The sequence below is a fragment of the Convolutriloba macropyga genome, unplaced genomic scaffold, assembly GCF_964194025.1.
Source record: "Convolutriloba macropyga unplaced genomic scaffold, txConMacr16.3 SCAFFOLD_6029, whole genome shotgun sequence".
NCBI lineage: Eukaryota > Metazoa > Xenacoelomorpha > Acoela > Convolutidae > Convolutriloba > Convolutriloba macropyga.
The window spans coordinates 2,186-9,391 of NW_027452949.1; the positions used below are offsets into that span (position 1 = coordinate 2,186).

Consider the following 7,206-nt stretch of genomic DNA (forward strand, 5'->3'; position numbering starts at 1 on the left):
GTAACAGCACAGTACTAATCACATATCGTTCTACAGTTTGCAGACAACTTTCACATGTTGATGTTTCAGCTTTCGCCTACTAGAAACAACATAATACTCGCTGTATACATTTGTAGTTCTCTATGTAACTTTCATGTGAAGAAGTTTCGCCAGTCTTTTTGACTGTCTCAAATCTGAGTCATGCTTAGGCTACTAGTTGCTTCATAGTACTTATCGCCTCGAGATCATTGAACAAAACTTGATTTTCACATGTTGCTGTTTCAGCTTCCGCTTACTAGAAACAACATAATACTAGTCTCATTAAGTTCCGTCTCTTTGCAATTTTCTTATGAAGAAAATTCGCCATCACAATGACTCCAGCAGTTCTTGATCAAGGAATGCAATCATTGATCAGAATGCTATTATTTGAATCGGTTCTGCTTTAAGTGTTCCAATTTTATTGGAAGCACCAACAATAGAACATCAATGTGTTCAATCGAGAGTTATATAACCCTGAATCGGACGCAGTCAACAGCCGAAGCCGAGACCGCCTTTTGCGTTAGAGAGGTCGGTAAACAAATCTTGCGATTCATACCGAATTAACACATATAGCTGTGCTCCTCTTCGTAAAGCGAGCCAAGTGATCCCCTGTTGAAGGATGTATTTGGACCAATCTAGTAGCATTTGGTTTCCAACAAGCTCTCCCAAGTTAGCTTACTTATTGGGCTTTTCAACCAATTCGGTTGGCTACAAGCATCATCAAAGTACTAGCCACAGTTTGATCGCAAAATTCTACGACTTTCACATGTTGATGTTTCGGCTTGCGCTTAGCCTACTATAAGCAACATAATACTAGTCATATCATAGAGCGTGATCAGCTTGTGACGTTCTCATGATGAAGTTTCACCAACAGTGTCTCACTTCGAGCTTAAATCCAGCTACTAGTAACTACACAGTACTGACTGCAACGATAACTTTTATCTATACCTTTCACATGCTGCGCTTTCGGCCAGGGCCTACTAACGTCAACATAATACTCGATATAAACTTTTGTTCATGATGCAGCTTCCCCATGCAGAAGTTTCGCCTTCAAATGCTCTCTTGGCCATATGACGTAAGAAAAGGTTACTAGTAACATCACAGTACTAGCCACAGTTTGATTGCAAAATTCTACGACTTTCACATGTTGATGTTTCGGCTTGCGCTTAGCCTACTAGAAGCAACATAATACTAGTCATATCATAGAGCGTGATCAGCTTGTGACGTTCTCATGATGAAGTTTCACCAACAGTGTCTCATTTCGAGCTTAAATCCAGCTACTAGTAACTACACAGTACTGACTGCAACGCTAACTTTTATCTATACCTTTCACATGCTGCGCTTTCGGCCAGGGCCTACTAACGTCAACATAATACTCGATATAAACTTTTGTTCATGATGCAGCTTCCCCATGCAGAAGTTTCGCCTTCAAATGCTCTCTTGGCCATATGACGTAACACAAGGTTACTAGTAACATCACAGTACTAGCCACAATTTGATCGCAAAATTCTACGACTTTCACATGTTGATGTTTCGGCTTGCGCTTAGCCTACTAGAAGCAACATAATACTAGTCATATCATGGAGCGTGATCAGCTTGTGACGTTCTCATGATGAAGTTTCACCAACAGTGTCTCATTTCGAGCTTAAATCCAGCTACTAGTAACTACACAGTACTGACTGCAACGATAACTTTTATCTATACCTTTCACATGCTGCGCTTTCGGCCAGGGCCTACTAATGTCAACATAATACTCGATATAAACTTTTGTTCATGATGCAGCTTCCCCATGCAGAAGTTTCGCCTTCAAATGCTCTCTTGGCCATATGACGTAACACAAGGTTACTAGTAACATCACAGTACTAGCCACAATTTGATCGCAAAATTCTACGACTTTCACATGTTGATGTTTCGGCTTGCGCTTAGCCTACTAGAAGCAACATAATACTAGTCATATCATAGAGCTTGATCAGCTTGTGACATTCTCATGATGAAGTTTCACCAACAGTGTCTCATTTTGAGCTTAAATCCAGCTACTAGTAACTACACAGTACTGACTGCAACAATAACTTTTATCTATACCTTTCACATGCTGCGTTTTCGGCCAAGGCCTACTAACGTCAACATAATACTCGATATAAAATTTTGATCATGATGCAGCTTTCCCATGCAGAAGTTTCGCCTTCAAATGCTCTCTTGGCCATATGACGGAACACCAGGTTACTAGTAACATCACAGTACTAGCCACAGTTTGATTGCAAAATTCTACGACTTTCACATGTTGATGTTTCGGCTTGCGCTTAGCCTACTAGAAGCAACATAATACTAGTCATATCATAGAGCGTGATCAGCTTGTGACGTTCTCATGATGAAGTTTCACCAATAGTGTTTCATTCGAATTGGTTCTGCTTTAAGCTCTCCAATTGTTTTGGATGAACCAGTTTTGCCCTTCGAAGCCACTTTTGTGAGCTTTTGTGGGTCTTTACCAAGAGGATATACCTCAAGGCCTCTTTCAATTCCTTTAAGTTCTTTCAACTCCTTTACAGTTTCTAGGTTCACATAGCTGCAAACCTTATTTCTAGTTTTAAGTCTGGCCAACTTGGGGAGAGTTGGTGCAGACCGTGACCAATTCTAGTAGGATGCCACAACAAGAATGTGATCAACTTAGCTTGTCGATGAACCTGCCCCACATTCAAACAACTCTATCGCCTTTTCCTCGTATAGTTATATGCGAGGGCCTCTCATAGAGAGCGCTGTTAGCAACCTTTTCCACATAGACGATAAAGTTGTGAGTGTTTTGCACATGGCTGTTGTCATCACCACGTGACGAGTCAACTCAGCTTGACTCTCTACACTCCGACAAGCTTTGCACATACGCCTTTAGTTCAGTATGTGTCTTTAATCTGACTCCGGTGCCTCAAGCCGGAAAAATTGTCAGATTATGATCATTATCGGTTAGTCATCCCGATGCAAGATCGTATCGTACTGTCTTTGTCTACCTCCAGATTCCGAAGAACAGGAGGAGACTCTCCCAGACCTACATATCTGGGAGAATGTTCAGAGGGCGAGAAGCTGTGGATTACTCTCCCCTAAGAACTGACTAAACTTTACCCTCGTCCAAGGTAAGTTTATTTTAGCTAGCCTTCTATGTAAAGGATCTGAGGCTAAGCTGTGTTTTTTCGAGCCTTTGGCTCGGAGCAAGTTCAGTGGGCGCCCCGAGTAGCTCAACTCTTTCCCACTGAACAGCGCAACGCTCTGTCACTCGCTGGGATTTTTGCGTGTCGGTTCTAACCACGCGACTTGTGGACCTTTTTAGGCCTTTCTCATTCACAAGTCTATAGCTGGGCTTCTATAACCCAGCTTCTGAGATCTAGATAGCTGCAGTTCTGCTAGGCTGCTTTTGCTAACTAGTCTCCCTTTAAGCAGTCCCTTGCCATGACTGCTGAACTATGTATCCACACAAGTAGTTTTTGAGCTCGATACATAATTCGAGATTGGTTGCCAAGCAATCTCTAGCGACAGAGCGTCATGCGCACTACAGACATGGCCTCTACCAGCAGCCATGCCCGAAGGAATCAATCACTGATCCTTCCGCAGGTTCCCCTACGGAAACCTTGTTACGACTTTTACTTCCTCTAGACAATTAAGCTCGATCCGCTTCATCCCGTTGCCGGAGACCGAAGTCCCAACAGTAGGAATTTGCAATTCTTGCTTAACTATCCAATCAGTAGTAGCGACGGGCGGTGTGTACAAAGGGCAGGGACGTAATCCCTATGAGTTGTTGACTCATAAGTACCAGGAATTCCTGGTTCACGTCTGCAAGTTACAACAGACGATCCCCTTGAAGCGCTGTACTTTTCTCTGATTGCCCAGTCCATTTCGGACCAAGGGCTGAGTACTCAATCTAAAAGTACACAGTGTAGCGCGCGTGCAGTCCAGAACATCTAAGGGCATCACAGACCTGTTATAGCCTCACTTCATCTGCGGTATTTAATTCCGCATAGTTCCTCTAAGAAGTGTTTGAATTCACATATAGTGAATTTCATTATTTAGATGGAGAAGATCTCGTTCGTTATCGGAATTAACCAGACAGATCACTCCACTAACTAAGAACGGCCATGCACCACCGCCCATATAATCATGAAAGATATTCAATCTGTCAATCCTTAAGATGTCTGGACCGGGTGAGTTTTCCCGTGTTGAGTCAAATTAAGCCGCAGGCTCCACTCCTGGTGGTGCCCTTCCGTCAATTCCTTTAAGTTTCGATTTTGCAACCATACTTCCCCCGGAACCAATAAACTTTGGTTTCCCGGTTAATCTCTTGCCAAGTCAAGATCGACTTTGACAAATTGTAGGTTGGTATAGTTTATGGTCAGAATTACGAGGGTATCTAATCCTCTTCAATACTCTGACTTTCGTTCTTGATTAATGAAAACATTCTTGGCAAATGCTTTCGCAGTAGTTTGTCTTGCCACGATCCAAGAATTTCACCTCTAACGTAGCAATACAAATGCCCCCGTCTGTTCCTTTCAATCATTACCGCACTCAGCCAACCGGCATCAATCGAGTAGCGGGTCATTCTCCATTATTCCATGCTTTATTATTCGATCCCAAAGGATGCTTTGAACACTCTAATTTTCTCAGGGTGAAAACACCGTTTCCACAGTTCGTCACATTTAAGTGCAAACTATTTCTTCGATGCGAAGGATGAGCGGAACGAGTCAACAGATTTAACTGAAGACCATGTTGCCGTTCTACTCAAACAGATCCAACTATGAGCTTTTTAAACGCAGCAACTATTGCATACGCTTGTAGAGGCTGGTATTACCGCGGCTGCTGGCACCAGACTTGCCCTCTACTCGTTCATCAATGGAGCTTTTAAGTCCATTCCATTCTGATTACAAACCATAAAGGTTCATATCATTATTTCTAGTCACTACCTCCTCGTGCGGAGAGTGGGTAATTTGCGTGCCTGCTGCCTTCCTTGGATGTGGTAGCCGTTTCTAAGGCTCCCTCTCCGGAATCGAACCCTGATTCCCCGTTACCCGTCACAACCATGGTAGTCCGTTACACTACCATCATAGGTTGATAGGTCAGAAATTCGGAAGTTCCGTCCCCAAGCCGAAGCTATCTGGGATCTTTCAGTTACTAGGACTCATCACGGGATGTGTCTGTACTTAGCAAATCACCCGGTGTAGTCTTGTAAAAGTCTCCGACAGTGTCGGACAATCAGCATGCATTAGCTGCAGGGTTACCGCAGTTATTCATTTAGCTTGCAAATCAACTAATAGATAGTAACTGATTTAATGAGCCATTCGCGGTTCCACTTTTTCAAGCTTCGCTTGCACATGCATGGCTTAGTCTTTCAGACAAGCATATGGCAACTGACAGGATCAATCAGTTTAATTGTACTTTGAACAATCTTTCGATTTGTTCGAATTTAGAAAGACATAGCCTTGCGGCCTCGTCAATCTTGCTTTGAGCTTTTTAAATCACGAAGAGTTTCAATGCATGCTTTGGCATGGCTACTAGTTACTACACAGTACTCTACACACTTAGAGTTACCCACGATTACACTTTCACATGCTGATGTTTCGGCTCGCGCGTACTAGAAACAGCATAATACTATGTGTACTGGTAGATAGCGCTCTGTGAGCATTTCCCATGAGCAGGTTTTGCCCTCCAAATCTCTGTTCTACTGTTACCAATACCGGCTAACAACTGTATCATACTAGGAGAATTGACTCATGATTTAAAAACCAGATGTTCACATGTCGATGTTTCGGCTCTCGCCTACTAGAAACAACATAATACTAGTCTGTTAAAAATCTCAATCACGCCGCCTCTTCAGATACAGAAGTTTTTACCTTTTATTGGTTAGAGAACAGCTTTCCAGCTGTCGACATGGTTACTAGTAACAACACCGTACTCAACACAAAAACTTTTCAACTTCACAACTTTCACATGCTGATGTTTCTGCTTTCGCATACTAGAAACAGCATAATACTTATTGTTTTGTCAAGTAATTTGTGTGTCTTTCCCATGTGAAGTTTCACCGGTCAACAATGTTTCCCTGACCAATTACGGCTACTAGTAGCTGTATAATACTAGGGAAAATGATTGAGGATTTAATATCAGATTTTCACATGTTGATGTTTCGGCTTTCGCCTACTAGAAACAACATAATACTAGTCTGCTAAGAAATCTCGCTCAAATTGCCTTTTCACATACAGAAGTTTCACCTTCTATTGGTTAGAGAACAGTTCTCAGCTGTCGACATGGTTACTAGTAACAACATCGTACTCAACACAAAAATTCTTCAACTTCACAACTTTCACATGCTGATGTTTCTGCTTTCGCGTACTAGAAACAGCATAATACTTATTGCTTTGTCAAGAAGTGTGTGTGTCTTTCCCATGCGAAAGTTTCACCGGTCAGCAATAATTGCCGTGTCCAATTAAGGTTACTCATAGCTGTATAATACTAGGGAAAATGATTGAGGATTTAATATCAGATTTTCACATGTTGATGTTTCGGCTTTCGCCTACTAGAAACAACATAATACTAGTCTGCTAATAAATCTCGCTCAAATTGCCTTTTCACATACAGAAGTTTCACCTCTTCTTGGTCACTGTACAGATGATGCTGTCTGTTCTTTATTTGGTTCTGCTTATTATAAGGAGGGGCATCACTCCTTCCTCCTTGGTTTGCATGCATTAAGCCTGCTTTGTGAAAAGCGTATCTTTCTAGCTTTTCTTCGCCTTACTCGAGTAGGACGATACAATCCAGACATTAGTCAGTCTTGGTGTAAAGTCACTGAGTATTATTCGGTTCTGCTTTATTCAGCAATATGCTGTATAATTGTTGTAATTTGCGAACATATTTGTTCTCAGTTCCGAACTACTAGCGACGACAGATTACCAGCGGTCATGAGCCATCAAGGTAGTTCTTTGGTGCATCAAGTAGAGAGGTGCCATCAAACAACACTTCCCTAATAATGCTACACACATAGAATTTGCTACAGTGCAGCTTTTTACTTTGCAAAATTTGCGCACAAATTTTGCATAGAATAAATGTTTTATCAAGATTTTTAGATCCCCTCCCTTGAGAGAACGTTACTCCTTTAAGTGAACACCCCGCGGCGTCCTGTTGTTATTGCTTATAACCATTTCGCAAGCCGGAGGCATA

At 42.1% G+C, this 7,206-nt stretch overlaps 1 pseudogene; it reads right to left on the reverse strand.

Annotated features, from left to right (window-relative positions):
• Nucleotides 1-487: 487 nt before the first annotated feature.
• On the reverse strand, nt 488-639 carry LOC142357925 (5.8S ribosomal RNA; annotated as a pseudogene).
• Between the last annotated feature and the right edge of the window lie 6,567 nt (nt 640-7,206).